The sequence below is a fragment of the Phalacrocorax carbo genome, chromosome 5 (assembly GCF_963921805.1).
Source record: "Phalacrocorax carbo chromosome 5, bPhaCar2.1, whole genome shotgun sequence".
NCBI lineage: Eukaryota > Metazoa > Chordata > Aves > Suliformes > Phalacrocoracidae > Phalacrocorax > Phalacrocorax carbo.
Window position 1 is genome coordinate 21,060,742 of NC_087517.1, and position 23,470 is coordinate 21,084,211.

The following is a 23,470-nucleotide window of genomic DNA, read 5'->3' on the forward strand; positions in this document are numbered from 1 at the left end:
ATTGAGGTGTCATTACCTGCCCAGAAATTACCATTTCAGAAAGTCAGTACCTTTTCCTCCCTGAATACTGAAGTTACAATATAGAAATTGTAAGCTAAACAAAATACATTATTTAAGAGGAAAATGATGGTACTGATACTACAGTGGTGGTACTGCCATGGCATTAGTGGTTGCTGCAAATAAATATCAGAAAGAGACAACTGAGGCTGTATATCGGGGGATTTTTTTTTCTAATATTTTTTGTGTCAACTTGATATGGCTAGGTAACAGATGGTATATTATCTTTTTCCTGCTTTGACACAATTTAAAAACAAGCTACAGATGGCTATAATGAAATCCTCATTAACACACTTACATTTTCACGGTTTAGTATAGCAATAATTAAACTTTCAGGTCTGGAATTTCCTGTTAGTTAAGTAGTAGTTAGTTTAATAGCCGGAGGAAGTGCACAACCCAAAAAGTTTCCTTATTGTTTAATCATATAATTACTATATTCATATTTCTGGGAAAGCTCTCAAGACAGATTTAATGTCACAGTAAAGGTAACTTTATAACCCTCCCTCTGTTTGTCAAACAACTGCATTATTTTATTTAGCAGAGTGTGTAGGCTGGAAAGCCATGGACAGGCCTCATTCAGCTGCCTTTGGGAAGTTTCAGCTTGTTTTTATTTTAGACATACCAACTTACAGAATTCTTCAAATACATGTTACACCAAACACTCTACAGAAAAACTAAGATCAACAACTCTTGGTCTATTGCTACAATGTTACCATAAGATCATTGATTCATTTTTAAATCCCAGTTTATAATCCTCCAGAAAAGTTTGAAATAGGACATATGCTTAGCAGCACACCAAGATATCACTAAATCTGGGATGTAGAAAGAGGGGGGGGGGGGGGGAAAAGAAAAAAGAATCACCACAAATCTTGTACTCAGGTTATTTCCACAAATGAAGCTGCTGCTGTTAACACCAACAGGCATAATGCTAGCTGTAAGTTAAACAATATGATTAAAATAGTAGTGAAGGATGTGGTATTCGCAGTTAAAAGCCCTCTAGGGTTTAGTAATCCACACACTAGTTACTAACTGATGACACCGCGCCTTCGTTACTGTGTTACTTATGCTAGATTAAAGCTGCAGTGAATAGCCATACCCATGCTCCAGCCATGCCTTCCCTGGGTGGTACAGGCGTATCCCCAGATAACCGATACCTGCGGTGGTGCTATGGCACAAGAAAACTGGCAGCTTGCCAGAACCAGGTCCTAACATATTATTGAGTGTTGTTGTTGGGTTTTTTCTTTTTTGAACTGCCACCATCAAAAACCTAAACTGAGAAAATGCAGCACCCTGAGAAAAAGCAGTAACACACTGAGTTACCAGGCAAAGACCAATGGAAACACTGTAGCGCTATTTGAAGAAGTTCAAAAGAGGATAGCTACTGCCAAGCCATCTTGAAAGGAACATAATGTGGAAAATTTGACTTGTGACTGAAGTTACATAGTTAAAAAGAGACAGTATCCAACTATTTAAAAGCTGTAATGCTAAAAATATCTTTTAAGCCTCCAAACTCTCTTATGACAGAGAGCCACAGGGAAATAAAATTTGGATTTTCTAACAAACACATTATTATTTAACAAACACATTATTATTATGACTGTCCTGTAAGATCCTGGAGCCCTCCCATTTCTTCACAATTTATTTAGAAAACATTAAGGAGAACCGAAACAGTATTATCTTCCTTAACCAGCAGAAGCGGGAGCCGCGCACAACAAAGACCTTCTGGAACACTAAATGTCACTACGGGATTCAACCATCAAATGTACCCAAAAACAAACAACTGAAAAAAACCCACAGTGTTTTTTGAGATCTGAGAATTATAGCTCCAAACAGAGTTACCGTGCTTCCTTAAATCAGTCTGAGGCCTAGAATGTTAATCAAAAAATGACAGCCAAAATAAAGCTCCCACAGTGATTTTCTTCTGGAAAATCCCATGATTTAATTCAGAAACCTTCAGATCCAGTTTCACATACAAGTTTTCATAATCATATCCATTCCTTGACAGAATAGTCTGTACTTTGATAGATCTTATTATGGCACTGTCACTCTAAGGAATTTAGACGTAGCTTTAATAAGATGTTCAACAAGTTTCTTGTTCTGAATGTTTACATGTAGTGTAATGCTGTTTTTAGAAACCTGTACCTCTGGTCAAGTTCAGTAACACTCACTCTTCTCCCAAAACAAAAAAATAATTGCTGTGTTTCATTGCTAAACAGTTTGTGAAGCAAGGACATCTTGTGTTTGCTTCATCCAGCACTCACTCACTCGTTCTTCAGAACTGCCTACCTGGTGGTGTTGTCTTAGTCTTTTGAGTTCCTGTGCTTATGAGATGATAGATTAGAAAGAAGAAAAAGAAAAGAAAAGAAAAAAGAACAAAAGCAAACATCAGACTACAGTTATAAACGTTGTCATGCAAGTTTCAGGTACTTCCTTAAATGAAGTAAACACAAGACGATGGAAGAAATATACAGTTAAATCACACTGGGATCAATACTAAAATTTGTAATAAAAGCCTTCCCCTTTTTTAATAATGACATCAAAGAATTAAAATCAGAGTTTGTTTTACAGGAGCTGAAACTGATTTACAGGAGTGCATTCATTCCAAAGGAGTAAGAAGCCGTCTGGGGAACAAAAGCTCATGGTTGCAAAGATGGCACATGGGAAGGAACATGCCTCAGGTTCCCTGCTGCCTATAAGACAGGAATGAGGAAGAAAAAAATACAGCATTCTTTCTTACTTAATATGCACACACACAAACTCCTTAATTCAGATAAGCACGTATCTTTGAAATCAGTATCACAGACAACTAAACTGGGAGTGTACCACACCAACATCTGGAGGGAGCGGCTAGTCATGCTTGAGGATTCTCTCTTAGCATTCAGAAGAAGAAAGCTCAAATCAACAAAGTTGGGGGAAACAAAAGAGAAGAAAATATGCCTTCCAAAATACAAGCTTCATTCTAGATATAGCAGAGACAGTATGCTACCATTAACAAAACAGTTTAAAATATCTCCAAGAAGATCAAACATAACAGGATAACAGGCTAGCACCCTGAAAGTGCTATTTGCGCTGTTACAATTTAAAAAACAAAAAGGTCAAGTTTGGTTTTGTCTGCTTCAAACCATAATTCTAGAGTAATATTCAGAAGTGCAAGGGCTCCAGTCATACTCAACCTCTTCCTCACTTGGGGAATTTACTTTTTTATATTATTTTTAGAAAATCTACACCATAATCCTAGAAAAATGCTCCTGCCATGAGCTGGGGGGGGGGGGGGGGGGGGGTGTTGTGGGGGGATGGTGTGTGTTTTACATTGGTAAAAACTGACATAGAGCATGTTTTGCATTCCACCATTCTACTACTTTGCTGGAACGCCCACTTGAATGCAGAACCCTCCTTGCACTACCTCAACAGTAGCTCACAGGCTCCTTGAAATTGCTACTAGATAAACCAGATATTCTAGAAACTAGGTACAACACCCTGTACTGCATGGGTGGACAGCTCATCACACAGTGCTGTACCGCTTGTGCAGGCTGCTCCACTGTGCAATAGTACAAAACAGATACTCAACAAAATTCTGTATGTTAAAACATCCGAAATTCTTAAAAGCTCTTCACAGAGAAGGCCTGTCAGCTTGCTTTTCTACCTACTCAGAAAAGATTAGAAAAGAGGTGATGTAAGTATTCAAGCACTTCTATTTATGTGGAGTACAAAACCTATCAAGTAAAAAAGCTTACAAAGAACAAGGTGAATGAAAGCAAAAGGAAAGAAGAAATGCCAACAGCTCAGTTTAATGAAGTTGAGTTCTGCTGGACCACAGAGAGAGAGACATATTTAGTAAGAGGCCTCTTATGCCACAGTAAGTTCAAAAATGATTCTAGGTGTCTTGTCTTGATGTGCTGCTAAAAAACCATTACATTATTGTAGAGTGATATATCAGCCACAGAACATTTGGTCTACTTACCTGGTATTATCTGCTTTTAAACTTAGGCATATAATACACCGAGTTTTTATGATTTAGTGTTTTACTTTAGCCCTGTAAACTTTGCAAGCGTTCAACAGAAAGACAAACAGTTACAATAGGTGGCTATTTCTGGCAGGTTTTTTTCCATCAAAGAACCCAAGTTAGACACAGTATATCACAGACTGAAGGAACAGCATGTATCAACACTGGGGTTTTTTGTTTGGGGTTTTTGTTGTGTTTTGTTTTCCCCTCCCCTTGTGGGAAGTTTGTAAAAACCAAAAAATGTCTTTTCATAAAGGTTCCTAAAAATAGCAAGTTTTATAGATGAGCTCATGTGACAATTTTTTAAATTTTATTTTAAAGAAAAAAAGTACCTGTTAAAAAGATACAGAAGGGCATAGAGCACAGTCATGAATTTCATTTTCACAACAGCAAGCACAGATTTTCTTCCCCAACGAAATGAAGTGCCGCCACAGACACTAACAGGCTTTCATTCACAACGCTGAAAGTCTTACCAGAACTTGAGTCACACAGTACAAAATTTTAAAATGTATTTTCTTAAAATAAAATTGCAGTCTTTTTGTGATCTAGGGAATGAAGTGAGACATTTTGCTAGCCAAAGTTCTAATACAGGAAGGACTCAAGCCAGGGCCTGTGATACACAGGAATGTACGTGCATACATGCATTTCAATACTCTGTTTTCTGTTTTAAGAAAGAGTATTCAGAATTGTCCATGACTTACATCTGAGTCATTTGAAAAACATCCACTGAATACAACCCAAGATCTAAATTACAATGAAGTTGTTCCTTCCATTGCAATTTATAGCAGCCCGACAAGATTCTGCAACAACTACCTTAAATCACAGACACTTTAGTTTACACATCCCCAATACTGCAGAAGCTGATGTGTGGTAGAAAGAGCAGACAAGCTTCCTAAATAAAGACAAGTAATGAAAAACTTCTCCACTACTTTCCCTTACATCCACTACTGCTACTTTTAGTTGTTCCTACCTGGAAATCCAGGGTTCCAAAAGGACGTATTTAACTGCAAATATTAAACTACTCAAAACAGCTGTATGAAAATAATGTACAATCTTTGTTTCTTTTTAAGCCTTTTGTTGATCATTTTGCTTAGATACATACTGCATTTATATCAAACATAATTAAAAAACCGCTACACTTCTTGTCAAGGAATGGAAATCTTTCTGCCACACTGGAAGAAGAAAACTCTGCATTTTTAATTCTCACTATTTAAGACTTTCCAACTCCACATAATAAAGAGTGCAACCTACTGGTACAGACTGTAGTATCAGATATTTCTACTGCTAGCTTTAAGATTCTGCAAGAACTCAGACCCCACATTCACATGCCTCTCCTTACAGTTTACAAGCAAAATCTGTGAATTCAGAAAAAGAAATGTTTGCCTTCTAGAAAAGGCCAAGTATAATTTCTATAATTAGGACGCAAATGTGAACATAAGCACCTGTTTATCAAAGAAAGCCTGTACATGTTAAATATACAATTTGATACTTACCATGCTCTCACATTTTACGTTTCTGTTACGGAAAACTACAAAGCCCTCAATGGAGATGTCAAAGCCCAGGTGTCTGAACAGCACATGCAGAGGCTTTGCTAGCCCAGACTCGATTTGTCCCCTTAGTCACTCGTCCTGCCTCCACACAGCGCAAGTAGCTCTGGGGCAGGCAGCAAGAGCTCTGTGAAAGCGAGGAAACCAAGGCAGCACGATCAGGCCAACAACAGCAGAGCAATGCAAGCGTGGGAAGTTAATTTCATTAAAATAAATAACTACTTTTGTAGCAAGAAAATACTGAAAGCTCGTTCAAAGCATTACGACACAAACTCTTACAACATTAAAAGCACAAATTTTAAACACTCAAAAATGTAGTCAAACACTCTCCCTGGACTGGAGAGTGAGTGGCAAGTCAGCTTTTGGTATACTGGGGACAGGTGGTGGGCTGTGGAGGTAAACCCAGGGAACTGCTGCTGACATGCCTCCACTGAGCAATGGTATTAGTGCTGCCACCTAAGCAGATGGGGCAAGAGAGTTTGCTCTGTTCCCGGCCAGAATGGCAGGAAGAAAGTACAGATAGGTAAAACCCTGCCTTTCATCCAGAGATGTTAGTAAGACTAAGCTGTCTGTGAGGAAGAAAACAGGTTCTGCTCTCCAAGGCAGGCCAGGCAGGTGAAGTGCTGAAAAGTTCCTTCCTGCATGATTGCTTGGCATGAAATATCCTCAACGTTGTATTGCTTCCTACACAGGAAAACCAGAGTCTTAAACCTGCAGGTACTTACCCCACCAAGATTTGAGTGATTCTTTAAAATGGTGCAAGGCAAAGCACAACATAACCCTCAAAGCATAATTCTGCTTTTAAGAACAAAGTCTAACATCCTTTAATAAGAGTCAACAAAAATGCAGATGTCTTGAATGCAACATAATATCAACTATCTCCATAAGAAATGCTGTGTCTACCTAGACAATCTAATTTTAAAATGAAACCATATTCCTAGAAAACCAACTACCTAGAAATAAACTACTTGTATATGTGGCATTGCTGGAACAGATGAGACCAATTAACATGCTTCTGCAAGTTACTGCTGTGAATTGACACGTTTATTTGCTTTCCAGCTCCAACATGATCTTTACTTTTCAAAGACCCAACCAGCTATTGCTTAGTCATTCGATGCACTAGGTGAATGAACCAGTACTGCTCAGAAACCCTCTTTCTTTCTCCATGCAGGTTTCAGAAGGGACAAATAATGCTGCCTCACAGAAGTCAGGCAAAGAAATGTGCTGTACTATCCTGGTTAGACCAGGTCTGCAGCCCGGAGTACAGAGATTTTAGAAGTTCACAAGTAACCTTCCCACTGGGGATGAGGGAACAGAAATTGGTTAGTTTAAGAGAAGCCATGAAAAAAAAAAGCCACGGGGTGGCACTGCAGGTAGGCTATATTTTGAAACTACTTGGCTCCTTGCTCTTTTCCAGGCAAATCAGAGCATATCTAATCCCACCTGTAGAAAACAGGAGACTGGTTCATTAATTTTTCTTCAAGCATTGTGTTGTCCAGCAACAAAGATCTCTAGAACATAAATCACATCTTAAAAGAGGTACTCTACTGCAGAGATATCAGAGTATTTTATAAATCCATTAAACAGTATTTAAAAGCATAACACAAGAATGCTATTGTAAAGATACTCTAAGAATTGGTAGGTATTTTGGGTGCCAGTTGATTTTGAAATAATTTAAGACAAACTATCCATAAAGCATGTGCATTTTCATACAAAAGCTAAAGAATTTTCTTCGTACCGTAACTTTTTATCAATATTGGGACAGCAAAAACTTCTAAACAGTTCTCTCTTCCTCTGAAAGGAAGAACAGTATCCACTTCTGAGAAAGCAAATGAAAGTCTGTAAAAGTCTTAATACTGCATTCAACACTATCATGTCCTTTTAAAATATTTTCCTTCTCATGTACAAAAGAATCAGCCATCATTTCATCCAAAATAGAATACTTAGTACAGCAATATTTCAAAGCTATACTTCGGAGTCTATTTAATCTGCTTTGTTGGCTTCCTCTCCCCCAAATTTCAAATCCCTGTCATTTGAGTTAAAAGAAAAAACATTTGCAAGAAAACCTATTCCTGTTCATTTAGTGAAGAAACTGATTTTCAAAGGAGATTTGGAGGTCACCCAGGGTTGCAACAGTTACTTTCTACTTCATAAAACAAAAGGTTCCTTCAAAGTATAAACCTGATATTTCAGTAGATTCTAAACTAACAGACAATATGCACACAACTATTTTAGTCACCTGAAGTCCTAGCATTTTAAGTTTTCAGTTTGAAAGTATGACCAGCAGTAGTCTTCCTTGTCAATGTTTCTAGTAATAAATGAAAATAAGCCAAAAGTTGTATTTTAGTTCAGTTGCATCATACTATAAACTAGAACACTGACTCATCTGCTCTCATTTTTGTTACCCCAGAGAACAAGAATTCTGAAAAAACAGAAAGTTTGAACTTCTGTCTGAGGGAATAAAGAGTGGATTGGTAATTGTTCCAGCTACCAAGTAACTATAAACCATGCTTTCTGCTACAAGTTGCTCCTTGTATTTCTTAAACTGTTTGTATATGGAGATTATACTGTCTAATAGCAAAATAACATTAATATATTGGCAAAGAAGTACACCAGTATAGCAGTGGCTTTAACATTCAATAAGGCAGATGATTATGTAAAAGCACTGATTCCTGAAGCCATACAAATGATATTGGAGCGTATTATTTACCTATTTTGCTGACTCTTACACTAAAGCACTACATTCTAGTAGTTGCAGAACACATGCCTGACAAATGCTAAGTTAACAAGCTAGTAACCTGGTAAAATAAATTTATTTTCATGCCAAAAACTCAGTGCCTGGAGTCAGTATTTCTCATGAATCATCTATTTAAATAGAAAAGTATTTAAGACGCCCCCAAAAATCCCACCAACCACAAAACACAGAGGAAAATACTTATTACTGAAAAGATTTAGCTATTATTATTTCCTCTGCTTGGGTTTGGAGAGCAACGGCTTCTGCTGAAGTGTTTGCTTGTAGACACCGTGTAACTACGCTTACAACACTTCATACAATAACTTCCCAGTTCATCAATTACATATACTATAATATTGTTTACATATAACTCAACAAGGTCATGTGCTTATGCAACTAATGGAAGTGAGCTCCATCAATTCTAAATAAAATAAACTATTTAAGTTAAAAATAGACACCAGATGCAATCTAATAGAGATTCAAATGTTTTCTGTCCACCTCTATTGCCACCTATACCATTATTAACAGAAAGCTAAACGAAACTGTAACTATTTGGGAAGTAGGTACTTTGCTCATCAACGCCATACCCTTAAAAGTATGGTCTCTGAGAAAGCTGTGTATAATGAGATACATGGAGGAAGAAACTAGCACATCTTCTGTTTGAGTTCTGTTTTCTTCTGCTTTTTAATTTCCTTAAGGCAGAGAAGTGTTCATGGTTAATTTGTACATATTTTGTACAGGTTTGGAATAATGCCTCAGGACGGCACTAGGAACCCTATGACATTAAATTGCTAATTTTGCTAATCATTTTGCTAACAATCAAATTGCTAATCATAATTTCAAAACTAGCCAATGCATTAAGCTTCCATAGTTGGTCATTAGTAACTTGAACAGCACTTGGTCTGTGATATGGCATTACACACACACCCCCAAGGGGGGAAACGGGGGTGGGGGGGAATCAAATACTACAATTTTAACCCACAAAAATCAAATTCCAAAGAAAGGATTCTGCCAAGCCTAGTCCTTTCTCCCCCACTGTAGAACAAAACAAAAGCAAAACAAATACGTTTTCACATCTTGAGTATCTGAGAACTTCATACCTATTTATTTATGGAGATGACTAAGAAGTTCCCTTCATTTTTCAAATATCCCAGAACAGAAGTATTTGTTCAAGAACATAAAGAACAGAAGTTAAACGGCTGCACAGCTTTTGGCACTGCAACGCAAAACATTTATGTCCAATTCCTAACAACTGCAGTGTCACACAATTTTACACTCTTCCTCAAAAGTGCAATCAATATCTAGCCCAAATTGCTATACAACCCACAGGAATTTGGATATAAGAAAACAAATTTAAGAAAAGCAAAACAAAACACCGCACACAACTATTCCTAGCCAGCACTGTGAGACACATACTTACATTCCCATGGAACTTTAACAGTACAAGGAGCACGGCCACATGCTCCCTTGAGGCCATGCACAACTGAACTACTGGACAAAGAACAACTTCTGGTCCCCATCACTTGCAGATACACACAGATCATGGGAACTAATTTTCTCTGGGTCACTTGGCTACACAGCTGTGTGTGCCATTTGTTTTTAGAACACAAATGTCTTTCTTTAAACAAACAACCAATTACTGCAAGATCAAAAAAAATCAGATAAGACAAAAATATTTGTATTGACAGTATGGTATACTTGACAGCATAAGCTAAAAACATATGTAAAGTTCTTATTTCACTGGACAGTACAAGAGTATCTTATGAGTACAAATTCTACCAAATTAAAAACATAACAGTTTAGACAGGTGACTATTATCATCAGATCACTCCCAGGAGTCCAAAAACTATGCTGCATAAGCCCCATCACACTATGACAATCTTGTCTCTGTCTCTTGCTGACATATGACTAAAACTTACGCTAACTTTCTGCGTTTTTCTAGGGGAAACAAATTTATTTTATTGTCTACTTAAAAGGGAGATTCATAACAGCTATCAAGATTATCTGATGGATCAAAAAGGTATTCCCACTCCTGGATTTCTACTCAGTTTTAAAATGTAGCCTGCATACATGAAGACTTCTTCAACAATTTCAGTAGAACTGGGAAGTGAATGAACATGGAAAACGGATGTAATCATGTAACTGTAGCTACCATGGTACAGAAGAGGTTTTGTGTTGAAAGTGCTGGGGCAGCCACAAAGTATGTTTGTTAGACAAACTTGGTCTACTATTGACTCAGACATACAGATAGGAATCAGAGAAATAGGCTACAGCTTTATTCGTCACTTCAGATATGTACAGAGGCCCAAACAAGCTGTGACTTACTGCTAGGAGGTACCAAAATTCACCTGTCAAATTAGGGATTGCAGTAGGTAGACAGAGGAAACAGACCCCATGATTCTGAATGCCTTCATCATCCTCCTCTTCATAAGGTCCACCAATCTTTCACCATCTTCCATATCTAAGGACCAGCCATTGGCTACACAACATCATTGGATCCCACTGCTCATCACAGTATGAACTACTAGACCACACCTTCTAACTACTAACCAACAGCCTGGTTGAATCTGTTTTCTAAACAAAAATTAACATAACTAAACAATGGTTCTTCATAAAACACCTTGCAACAGTGCACTATTACCATGCGTGCAGTCACATGGTTTCTCAAGCTCACCACCATTTCTAGTCTCATAATTCTATTTTCTGCATACTTGCTGATGTGAAACAACAGGGTTGAATAGGGGATACATCTGTCACTGCAACACTGCAGGCTACGTGGAATGTTATTTTAGACTTAAATTTAAGTATGATCCAGCAACCTTTAATAATATTCTATACCATTAGCTTTCTGGGGTCAAAGGCAGCTAATAAGGATACCAGGTGGCTGTCAAAAGCAGTGAATCACAATAATGACATAGGCTTCTGCAAAAATTGCAAGACAAATTTTACAGCTAGGCCGAGTTATAATTTCTCTGTCTTTTTACTGGTCTTTTTTAGCCCCAATTACATGGCTACATAACTTTACCACAATTGATGCTAAGTGATGCAGACAAGTGACTGGTAAAGGAGAAAATAGGATCATAGAATCATTTATGCTGGAAAAGACCCTCAAGATCATTTAGTCCAACAACAAACCTAACAGTTGCAAGTCCTCACCTTTTTCACTGGAGAGGTGAAACTGCCTCTTCAGGTTGTCCACTCCTGTTCATATTCTTTTAAGTTTCTTAAATAAGAAAAAGAAGAAAGGAAATTGTCCCCACTTGCTCATAGAAGGCAAATCCACAACATCCCACTGGGTAACACTGGCTAGAAGTCCCAGCACTCCACACTTCTTACGTGATGTGGCTGGATATGAATAAGAACACATACTGAAACTAGAAATAACAATCTTTCTGCTCTTCTTGAGCTTATGTGAAGCTCCACGCTGTGGTCAATGACAGCTGGAACCACAGATTCCTGAAGAAAAATATGTATATTCAGTGTACTGGGTTGTGTACCTGGAATTCAAGACACTTAGCTAAGGAAAGTGTGTAATCAGAATTAATTTAGCATTTGGCAGATTATTTCTACTATTGGCAACGACCAACAGTGACAACATATACAACATTGTTATCTGAAAACATGCAGAAGTTGTAAGATTATGCTCCAGAAAACAAAGGAAAATGCTTGAATCATTGTGAGTACACATATATGTGTAAGCACATGTAGATCAAAAGAACAACTCAAATGAGTTAACAGTGATTCTGGTAGTATTTAGAGTCAGATCCTTTCACCTACAAAATGTACTCTTGCCTATATGCCACAAACAAATATGGATGGATGAATGAATAGCTTAATTTCATCAACACAATGAAACACAATTCCATATATTCACCAAGCCTAAGACTTGGTATTGTTATGTCTGGTCTTCTAACTAGAAGTTAAGATTAGTCTGAGGTCGTAGCAGGAGAGCGCAGTCTCAAGATATACCACAGAACTTCTTTATACAGCCTAAAATATTTATATTTTTTTTGCTTTTTTTAAACATATACATACATTGTAAAACTCAAGACAGTAGAAACTGAAATGAGCTCGCTGTTTGCCAAGACAGAGCAGGCCCTTTCTTACATTTTGGAGAAGGTATATACAAGGTTAGCTGCCTAAGGATCCAGTTACAGGCCTTGGTACCCATTCTGATTTTATCATATAGACCTTTCAAAAACTTCTGAATATTTTATAGCCAAATTCCAATCTGAAACTCCCACTCACAGAGCTCAAGGGACGTAAATCATCTCCTTCCTTTCTAGGCATCCTCTGCCTTCAAATGTGACACTGTTATGTTCAAATCAGACCAAATTATCAAGTCTAGATAGTTAAGGTGACATTAAGCAGACAACATTGCAATCTACCCAGTCAATTCTTTGATATTGGCATGGAGTTACCACAAGATGGTTGAGTTTTGGATACTGCAAGGTAAAAGTAGGGCTATACTGTTGGATTACAACCTTGGACATCAAGAGGGCCAACTTTGGCCTCTTCAAAGACCTGCTAGGAGAAATCCCATGAGCGAGGCTCTGGAAGGCAGGAGGGTCCCAAGACAGCTGGACAGTATTCAAGAGCCACTTCCTCCAAGCTCAAGATCGGTGCATCCCCAGGAGGAAGAAGTCAGGCAGAGGAGCCAGGAGACCCGCATGGACGAGCAAAGAGCTTCTAGAGAAACACAAATGGAAGAGGGAGGTGCACAGTATGTGGAAAAAGGCACTGGCCACTTGGGAGGAATATAGGAATGTTGTCAGGGTATGCAGAGATGCGACGAGGAAGGCCAAGGCCCACTTGGAATTAAATCTGGCGAGGGATGCCAAAGAAAACAAGAAGGGCTTCTTTAAATACATCAGCAGTAAAAGGAAGACTGCAGACACAGTGGGCCCACTGCTGAACAAGGAAGGGGCCTTGGTGACGCAGGATGCAGGGAAGGTGGAGTTACTGAATGCCTTCTTTGCCTCGGTCGTTACTGCTAAGGCTGGCCCTCAGGCACCTCAGCCCCCAGAGAAGAGAGGACAAATCTGGAGAAAGGAAGGCTTGACATCAGTTGAGAAGGACTGGGTCAAAGATCACCTATGCAAACTAGATCCTCACAAATCCATGGGCCCCGATGGGATACACTTGCAAGTGCTGAGGGAGTTGGCAGATGTTCTTGCCAAGCCACTCTCCATCATCTTTGAAAGGTCATGGAGGACGGGAGAGGTGCCCGAGGACTGGAGGAAAGCAAATGCCACTCCCATCTTCAGAAAGGGCAAGAAGGAGGGCCTGGGGAACTATAGGCCAGTCAGCCTCACCTCCATCCCTGGAAAGGTGATGGAGAAGTTCATCCTGGAGGTCATCTCCAGGCAGGTAGAGGACAAGATGATTATCAGAAACAGTCAACATGGATTCACCAAGGGAAGCTCATGCTTGACCAACCTGACAGCCTTCTATGATGGAGTGACTGCCTGGGTTGATGAAGGGAGAGCAGTTGATGTCTCTCTTGACTTCAGTAAGGCATTCGACACTGTCTCCCATAGCATCCTCACAGGCAAGCTAAGGAAGCATGGGCTGGATGAGTGGACAGTGAGGTGGACAGAGAACTGGCTCAACAACAGAACTCAGAGGGTCGTGATCAACAGAGCAGAGTCTGGATGGAGGCCTGTCACTAGCGGTGCTCCCCAGGGGTCTGTGCTAGGTCCAGCCCTGTCCAACATAATCATCAATGACCTGGATGAAGGGATAGAGTGTACCCTCATCAAGTTTGCGGATGATACCAAGCTGGGAGGAGTGCCTGATCCACCAGAAGGCTGTGCTTCCATTCAGCGAGACCTGGACAGGCTGGAGAGCTGGACCCAGGGGAACCTCATGAAAATCAACAAGAGCAAGTGCAAGGTCCTGCACCTGGAGAGGAACAACCCCACACACTGGTACAGGTTTGGAGCTGATCTACTGGAAAGCGGCTCTGTTGAGAAGGACGTGGGAGTGCTGGTGAACAACCAGCTGACCATGAGCCAGCACTGTGCCCTTGTGGCCAAGAAGGCCAACAATATCCTGGGCTGCACTAAAAGGAGTGTGGCCAGCAGGTTGAGGTAGGTTATCATCCCACTCTTCTCTCTCCTAGTGAGACCACAACTGGAGTACAGTGTCCACTTTCGGTCCCCTCAGTTTAAGGACAGAGAACTGCTTGAGCAAGTCCAGCAGAGAGCTACCAAGATGACCAATGGACTGGAGTATCTCCCTTATGAGGAAAGGCTGAGACACCTGGGTTTGTTCAGCTTGCAGAAGAGAAGACTGAGGGGGAATTTCATCAATACCTATAAATATCTAAAGGGTGGGTGTCAGGACGATAGGACTGGACTCTTTTCAATAGTGCCCAATGACAGGACAAGGGGCAACGGGCACAAGTTGGAACACAGGAAGTTCCACCTCAATATGAGAAAATACTTCTTTCCTGTGAGGGTGCCAGAGCAGTGGCACAGGCTGCCCAGGGAGGCTGTGGAGTCTCCTTCCTTGGAGACATTCAAAACCTGCTTGGATGTAGTCCTGTGCCCCCTGCTCTGGGTGTCCCTGCTCAAGCAGGGGGGTTGGACAAGATGATGTCTAGAGGTCCCTTCCAACCCCTACCATTCTGTGATATGCCAGTTTTATCCCTCACCAGCCCTCTTTATTTCCAACACAATTATAATAACATAATACAATATGAAGGAACAAACAAAGCAGATCTCAGAACTACCGCTATTACTTCACTGCATTTGCTGTATGTTAAACTTAAAAGCAAATTGAGTGATCTCTTATACTTACTACCATTTCAGTATTGCACTAATTGCAGCAATAATCTTTGCATCAGCAGACCAATTTAAAATAGAAGTCGGAGTATATAAGCTGGGACTACGAAATGCTACGGTATAATGTAAATATTCTTCCTAAAAGACAATTAGCCAAAACAGATCAGATTAATAAAATTGGCTCTGGTCAGGTTAGAGTACCTTCCAGCAAGTACACTTAAAGTTTTTCTGGTGACAAAGCCAACTTTTAACAACAGGAACCACTGGTCTCCCTGACTATTATGGTTTAAAGCCTTTCATGAAGTACCAGAGATGCTGTGAAAAACATGCTCCTTATGAGTTTTTTTAATCTTTTTATTTACTTCTTTTGACAGAGGATTGATCAGTGAAAAATTTTATCCAAATTTATCAGCTCCTTCTACTTAATTTCTCCTTGATTTAATTCCCAGGATAGCAGTTACTTTTCTGTTAATTGTAAGGTCAAAGAGGACCTCATGGAAGCAATAAGCAGCAGGAACTAAATAAACAGAAGACCGGATCTTTAATGCAAATGTGTTTCCTGAAGGAAAGGAGTCAATCAGTGCAGATAATGTAGTACAGAAGCAGGAAAAAAAGTTAAAATCACATGTTCTAAAACAATCTCTTCAGAAGATTTCTCACTGGAACATAAGTAGCTCTTCAAAACCAGTGCCCTGCTGAGGAACTTACATACTTGCCAAAGTTTAAATTACTAATCAAAAGCAACAGCTATTTTCTTTGTGGATGAAAAGTTTTGATACGTGCTCAAAAATTTAAAGAAATCAAACAAAAAAAATCACAATAATGTTCAGGTACAATACAACCTGCACAGTGAAAACTGTCCGTGTGAGTGTGTAAGTGAGACAAGACCTCCAGAATACATCCTCCTTCATTAGAAGTTTTAAGAAAAATAATACTGGCAGCATAATTAAGAGGCCTCCAGAGTACTGAACCAGTTCAAATAATGCTTAATTCTTTTCATATCCAACATTTACAAGGTCACATCAGGGTAATTCCACAGCATGACTCCTGATAACCACACTTCTCACCTGTTAAAGAACACCATGCATTTAAATGAAAAGCTAGAAGTTAAAATTTTTCTTTAATGACCACAGGGCATGACTACTTAAAAGTTATATGTATTTTTAAAAAAAATCACTCGTCTACCCTATATCATTACCTACCCTTTTTTGATGAACTACTGCTACAGACACTAAGACATCTGATAACTGACAAACATGTTTTCAAATAAACTAGTGTCTCACTCCAGAAAAGGTTCTCCCTCCATAGAAATTACATATCTTGCTGTATATAATACGGTATCCTCCCAAGTACATTCAGAGTAACTCTCTCTGTACTACAGAACTCATTGTGTTTCAACAAAAAGACTTCCTACAACTGTTTCATGCAGACAAACAAATTCAAGATTTTGAGACTTCCTCCTGTTCCACCCCTTTGAAAAAGCAGAAAGAAGCAAATTAGTGAGGCCCTGCTTCTTAAGAAATACATCCATTAATTGATACTGGCATACAGTTACATCCCAGTGTTAAATCTGAAGTTATTATATCAGCATTTATGTTAAAAAGTAATGGAAAATTCTCCAATAGGTATCCCCTGAGAGGAGAGCATCTCACCTCCAGTACTTTTGACTGAATAGTTTTCTATGTGTACACTACATAAATGTGATTTCGAAAGTAGTTCAAACACCAGGAGCGTAGCTTAACCTACTACAACCAGTTCTCTCAACTGCGAAAATATAGGAGTAATGAGTGATGTTCCAGAATAACAGCACTATTTAGCCCCTTAAAGAAGTTGCTATTTCAAATGCACTACCAGCTGAACAACAGGACTGAAATGCCTTTTGGAACATCATATTATAGACGTATTCTTCCTTAGGCATTACAACAACTTGTTACATAAGCCTAAACAGCTCCTGCAACATCCTTCTCTCAGAACTTCAGGGAAATGTAGAAAAGCAATAGTAAATAACAGAAAAGTCATTCTGAATATCAAACTCCATGAAAACTATAAATCTGAAAGATGAATTTATAATTCAGTATAAAGTAAAATCAATATTAAAACAATATTACGTTTATGCTGCAAAGCCTTCAAAAGGTTTTTGAGGGCTTTCAAAGGCATTGAAAAATTTCAAAAGGCTTTAAAAAATGCTTTTTTTTCTTTGAAAGATTCTTTCAAGAGTGAAGCATACCTGCTTTCCCTTACAGTTCTGCATAACTGACTCACCATTGCCACCTTCTCATTTTCTTATCAGACTCTCTGTTCCTCTATCGTGTAGGCATCAGCAGCATAGAGTGTTTTCAAATCTGATTCATGGTCAGGGGTCTTACTGCAGGAGGCTAACTCTGCACTCAAGTGCAAATACTAAGAGGCTGACAACTCTCTACTAACCAGGGTAAACTGCTATGCTAAAAATCACTTTATCAAAATAGACCTGGTTTCGAGGACTTATCCCAAAAAGCTTTCTATAAAAGCACATGTAATATTACAGGAACACGATTTAACCTTTGTCCATATACTTATTGTTGCTCCAGATTCGGCTACTTCTGCCTAAGAGAAACTTACTTATATTTCTTAAGTAACAATCTAGGCTATCCTACAGTGTACTACAGATCTACTGTGGGGATTAGACTAGATGATCTTGAAATGTCCCTTCCAACCCAAACAATTCCGCGATTCTGTGATTTCCCTGAAGATAAAAATAAACTGGTGGAATCCAAAACCAGAGAATTAGTTTGACATGCTTCCTTCCTAAAGGGAGAAAGTGCACTTGGATACAGTGCTCAAAGGCATAAAAAAAAATTATTTTAAAAACAAAATTAAAGGCAACACCATTCTAGTCAGCATTGAAGAACAGTAGAACAGTACCCTAAATAGGATGTGGAATAAGGGCAGAGACACGCTTTAAAAGACCTTATGAGAATAAACAAAAAACGGCTGGCTTAGCCTGTCAAACAAAAATTTAAAGGGGCTATAAGTGAACTCTTTTTTAAAAAAAAAAAAAAAAAAAGGAAAGGTCAGACACCAGCAAGGGGAGAAAGCCACCTGGCCATTTCCAGATGACATGACTAAGTGGACACAACTTGAACTGGCAGGGTTTAAGAGGCACTGGGGAAACAATCCACATACCCCCTCAGTAAACCACCTTTGGCTTGAATATAGGAAAGGTGTTTTCTATTGTATAATCTAAGGAACCATAAAGAGATAAAAATAACCACATTCTGTTTGTGCTATTGAATAGGGATTAAAATAACTGGCAGTGTTTTAAGTCATGAACTAGAGGTGGATTCACCAGGTCACAACTGGAAAAGGAGAACTGCCCGTCCTTGATAAGCATGGCAATTACCATTCTTTTATATACAGAGCTACTCTAAGGGAGTACAGCTTCCTTACACAGCAATAATAGCATATCCTTTGATTTATACAGTAGTCCTCCAGCAATACAACCAACATCCTGTTTTCATCTTAAAGTACAGCTGGGCAGTTGTTTTCAGGCTTTATTTTTCAGAGTTCCTATAACTGAGTCCTTTCCCACTACGAGAAACAGCACCCTCCCATTTAGCAGCACCTTCTCTCCCTGGTTCTTTCCTTCTGAAAATTCTAATATGGTACTTACCTGATCTACAGAGTATATAGATGTATACGAAGTGCTCTGAAACAATGCAACTGAAGTTTATAAATATTAACTTTAAAAAGTAACACACTTCTCCCACCCAGGAAGTCCTGTAAAAATGCCCAAGAAAATTCAGAGAAAAAGGATTTTCTTACTTTATGGCTTTCAGAGGAAAGGACAGAAATACTGCTCGAATGATCTAAGCTCTAAGACCTCACCAAGGCCTTAAAATACACACACAAATTCCTGAGATCTGAAACCATCTCTAAGTACTCCCTGGATTTAGAATTTTTCCCAGAGTAAAACAAAGAATCTCTATAAAATGCCTAAAAGAATATATAAAAATTTTATTAGACACCTCTCAGATGATTTTAAGTATTTAATAATTTTGTACCCTGTGTTATCACAACAGTCAGAATCCAGTATTTTCCACATTCCGACCCATGAAAGTAACCAGCCAAATATCATTTTGAATTATTTACATGCTCATACTCTGTAACCATGCAGTAACTCATGAACATGCCATTCACATGGTGTCACACTTTAGAAATAGAAGGACCAAGAGTGCTTAACTGTTAACAACTGTACTTGTTCAAAACAGTTTTAGAAGAAATTGTTGCTTCTTGAAGACATTAAATCACTAAAAACATAAAATGACAACTCTATTGCTAGTTATATGTACAAGACAGAGACATTTTTTACCAATTTATCTTCAAGCAATTAGAAAGCACCATGCTAGCAGAATGCCAGTGGAAACAAAAAGGCAATATAGGGCAAACTTCTCCAAAATTAGAAACTAATGACCCTGACTCAAGAGCACTAGAGAACCTTGAATTTGTCTATACTGGTCAAAAAAGGCCTGGGGTGGAGGGGGTTGGGGGTGGTGAAGGGGGAAGGATAGGCAAAATTACCACCCACACAGCTATAACAACAGAAGCTTCAGACAAGGTGCATGGATCAGAACATCACCTAGACCAGAGCTTCTACTCTTGTCCTTAATGGTAGTACCTATATCAGGAACAAGCTGCAGATAGTTTGTTTGCTAAAATCTCTCTAAAATTTATCCCCATTTCCCCAAACTTAACTGCAGTAGGTCAGTGCTTCACAGAATGTTGTCATAGAACTGAAGTTAACATGCTGAAAAACAGATCAGGTAATCAATCTGGAAGAAAAGTTCATGGGCAGCTATCTACACAGGTGACAGAAGCCCAAGGAGACACAAGCAAGACAGAACTAAAATTTAGCTGCAAACTCTGTGAAATTGAGAAGTTCACCCTCATTCTACCGAGTAAAACTCTTAAGTGCTAGTAACATAAATCCCATCCACCTCTCCCAAGAGCCACATTTTCTCTCTCCCAGTAAGTAAGGGTTGGGTTTCGAATGCCACCCAAAGGAGAAAATCCATGGCAAGAACTCTGGCTTCATATCGGAGAATAGATTTGCGTTGTGGCCAACAGCCATCCAGCTGTTCTTCCAACACACATAAAACAACAATGACCAGAATTTTTGGAATTCTTATTACGTGGATATAAAGTCACTACCATAGTGCTGCTAGCTTAAAAAAGAAAGGCTCTCTTTGGATCCAGAAATTCAAAGTTGACACTTCAAAAACATCCTCAAACTAAAAGAATATCCTAAGGTGAACACAGGCAAGGGAAGAGGGCCTAAAGCAACAAAAACCTTGCCTAACCTTAAAAAGAGAAAAAGGAATTACCTCAGAATTTTGTGATTACAAACAGCTTATCACTGACAACTTCTAACTAAAGAAAAGGACATGAAGCTGCAACAAGAAGCTTACTCTACCAGCTCAACAGCAGAAGCGATCCTACTCAGTTCAGAAGAAGACACTGAAACTTCCACCTAGACTGTCCATAAGGGAGGAAGAGAGGTATGCAATCTCTGTTAATTATTCAACTACTAATAAAAAAAAAACAAAGGGGGGGTGGGGGCTGGGTTTCAAGAGTGAATCTCCATATCCAGTGCCAGATCTCTGAATGAATCAGTCTTTCTCATAAAGAGCCACCAAACCACTTTTTTTTTTTTGCTGCCACTTCACTATTTAACTGAAAAAATTTGTTACTCAAAGCCACAGATAAACACAATGGTACATAATACTGGTACAGCGACATCAGTTTGAGGATGTGATTCACGTTTTCTGACAGGTCTCATTTCCCTGTCAGAAGCCAAAAGTTTTTTACTGGGTTGAGCTTAATGACTGAGTTTTTACAATTTCAACAAATGCTACGCCATGTTTAGCTATCCCCTCCCATCTTACATAAAATATCACATGCTCTTTTACAGACAGGAGATCCTTCTACCACGCTGAGCATTTATTCACATGATACCATAAACTGACTCAAGGAAACACCCTCAGTATATGACCAAGATGTGAAACGTGATGTGGCAGGATGTGGGAAAAGCCAATAACTGTAGATAGAGTTTTCCACATCTCATTGGTTTTTTGTTTTATTTTTAAATGAAAATTTAAAACTCAAAGTGATTACTTCTAATCTTGAAGCTTTTGTTTACATGTAACAGAACTCCTTACATACTCAATCATTTGTTCTTTCTGAGATTATGTTGTTGGCAAATGAACTGCACATTTCGCAGTTAATCAGGGTAGGATTTTACAAGGGTATTTCTATCTTAAGTTGCTAAAGTTCTTCCAAGGGGCTCTGACAAACATTTGTTTACAAAATAAACAACTCAACTCACTGAGCACTTGATTTCCTACTACAGATCTCTGCACCACAAACAGGAAGAGGCAGCATTGGCTTGTCAGAATATAGACAGATTTCATTCAGCAAATGTGAAAGAGAATCCATTTGTTCTTCTCTAGTGGAGAGAGCATGCAGGACATCTGTCTCTTCTGCAGAGGGGCAGAGTTTTGACTGACACCATATAGATCCTTCCACAAGACCACTCAGTCAGGGTACCACATAATTTTAAAATCTCCATCTACAGTCAACATGTATAAAATACTGCTTGGCATTGTATAGGATGAAATTTCAGCATTTATGTTATGTGTCATTATTTCCAAGCATTCTCAATTCTACCACAAAACTTATTCTGGATTAAGTGCTGGCAAGCAGGCTTTTTAAAAAAGATAAAAATAGAAAAAAAAAAAAAACAAAACAGAAAGGAAAAAAAATCCTGTAAACCCGTTAGCTGGCAAGCTCTACATATTGGAGCTACAGAATTCAGGAAAATTTTTTGGTAAGTAAACACAGGAAGAAAAAAAAAACAAACGACTGAAGCCTATAAGCAGTATCTTAAAGAACACCATCAGAAAGAAAAAAATAAGAACTGACTGATTTGGTTTTGAGTATTTCTAAAACTATCATAGCACCAAATCCCATATTTGTTTTCTAAAATAAATTGTACGTTTTTAAGGTTTCATTTAACATTTACAATTCCTTGCATTTCACTCCTTCTCCTTCATTTGAGATTTATGGATAAAGAGACATCACAGCAGTGTATTTTGGGAGGAAGACTGGAAAGTTCGTAACAGTGTTTGGGCAGTGGAAATATGAGAACAGTCAAAGAACGATGCTTAGAAGTAAGACAGAGATTCCAACAGTTCAGACAATGATGTCAGATCCTTACTACTTTTCCAAAATAAGCCGCTTCAGATTCTCTCCTATCCCCCTCACTATTGATAATCAGCTTTGAAGGAGTGCTTAAAAAATGCTTTGGTTTTCCAAACTTTCTAGTTTTTCACTTTGCTTTTCTATAAAAGTGAACAAGCATCGCCTGGTGTGTTGAAACTATTTAAGTAATACTGGGGGGGATATGTGCCCCACACTGCAGAAAAACAATCAAAACAAACCACAAAAGTTATCTAGATTTGAAAATTTTCTTATCCACGTACATATCCCTTGGAAGAAAAACGGCCCCTCTCCCCACCCTCCAAAAACCCAACCAACCAACAAGAAAGAAGAGAAGCACTGAGGAGCTGAAGGACTAAAGACACATGTGACCCAGTTCCATCAGTTCATTTCTACAACAAACATCCTGATAACCTGTCATGCAGAAATCTAATCAAATATATCTAATTCTGAGGAAGGACAGCATATAATACATTAAGTAATTCACTGCTACTGGCCCAACAGAGTCATAAGTACACTCTGACTTAGTTCAAAGGAGAAAAATAATAAAATAAATCCTGTTTCATGTCTCCAGCTATCACTGCTGCCTTAAGATCCCCGCTCCAAGTCCTGTGTTGTCTAAGGCATTACTCAACCATAGATAAGCGAGCAGATGAGAATAGCAACTGCGAAGACAGCCAATGACCCCCCTTTAAAGTGCCACACAAAAGGGCCTGGGAAGCCCTTCTCCCCTTAAACGCTGTAGCAAAAATAGTGTCCATGCCCATGTAAGCACAAGGGAAGACAATGCATTAAGCTAGGTAAAATGTGATATATAACATTTAAACACAAAGACGCATTTAGAAAATGGAGAACCTATAGTTTCAGGATGAGCTCAGGGGAAGGGAAATCAGATACAGGCAGAATGGGACACAGGAAAAAAAATAACAGACAGAAGGACCAAGCTGAAGGGCTGGGTTCCTTTTAAATCTCAAAATTCAGAAGAATGCACAAAAAAAAAAATCCAAAAATCTAAAAGCAGAAGGACCCTGTGAAAGAGTTTAAGGACAGGGACATACATTGCAGAACAGCTTAACGTAATAGG

General features: G+C 38.8%; 1 protein-coding gene across 6 annotated transcripts in view; it reads right to left on the bottom strand.

The window, feature by feature from the left end:
* Window positions 1-23,470, bottom strand: part of COBLL1 (cordon-bleu WH2 repeat protein like 1) — a 91,549-nt gene that overhangs the window by 59,131 nt on the left and 8,948 nt on the right. Inside the window, exon 1 of one of the 6 annotated variants that reach the window (XM_064451488.1) lies at window positions 11,498-11,538. The exons of the other annotated variants lie outside the window; for them this stretch is intronic. The gene's annotated coding sequence lies outside the window, so the exon portion shown is untranslated. Of the gene's footprint in view, window positions 1-11,497; window positions 11,539-23,470 lie in introns of those variants that run through there. 6 annotated transcript variants of the gene reach the window in all.